The sequence below is a fragment of the Mastomys coucha genome, unplaced genomic scaffold (assembly GCF_008632895.1).
Source record: "Mastomys coucha isolate ucsf_1 unplaced genomic scaffold, UCSF_Mcou_1 pScaffold23, whole genome shotgun sequence".
In the NCBI taxonomy this organism is placed as follows: domain Eukaryota; kingdom Metazoa; phylum Chordata; class Mammalia; order Rodentia; family Muridae; genus Mastomys; species Mastomys coucha.
The window spans coordinates 67,145,238-67,145,850 of record NW_022196906.1 but is presented as its reverse complement, the minus strand read 5'-3'; the positions used below and the strand labels follow the sequence as shown (position 1 = coordinate 67,145,850).

The window sequence follows — 613 nt, the reverse complement described above, 5'->3', positions numbered from 1 at the left end:
GTAAATAGAATTAAATCACATTCTTGTTTTCCTTTTGTACCCCAACTCTTCCCAGAGACCCCCCTTCAGTACCTACAATATCTTTTTTGTCATATTCCTTAAATTTGTAAAATACTATAACAATAAAAATGAGTATTATAAAAGTTATTTGATATAAAACAATAATCAATTTAATAGTCTTATGTAGATGCTTGTCTACAGCAATACTGAAAATACATATGTTTTTCTCAATACATATTTTAAATAACTCCAAACATGTTAAATGTATATTTCAAAATAATACATCACTACTAGTATTTTCTTAAATGAACATAAATATATAAAGTCTTTTTGTTTGTTTGTTTTGTATTTAGTAGAGTTTAAAATCTTGGCTCTTACTGTGGTACAAACCTAAAGTAAGAACAATTTTTAGACATTGGAGTTCATTGTAATAAGGCTGTATACTTCAATGACCCTCACATCACCAAAGGATTTTACCTCCATCGAAGCTAAGCTGAGAGTTGACAGTTCTGCTGTGCCGAGGAATGAATTGTAGGCATGATTTGTGGATACAGACTTCCTGCTACGGTCAAAGCTATTTGACTTGAGTGAGTGACTTTATTCTCAGCCCACA

At 30.8% G+C, this 613-nt stretch overlaps 1 protein-coding gene across 3 annotated transcripts in view; it reads left to right on the top strand.

Moving 5' to 3' along the window:
- The window catches only part of Tex9 (testis expressed 9), a 37,206-nt gene that overhangs the window by 6,737 nt on the left and 29,856 nt on the right, over window positions 1-613 (top strand). The gene's annotated exons all lie outside the window — the stretch shown is intronic.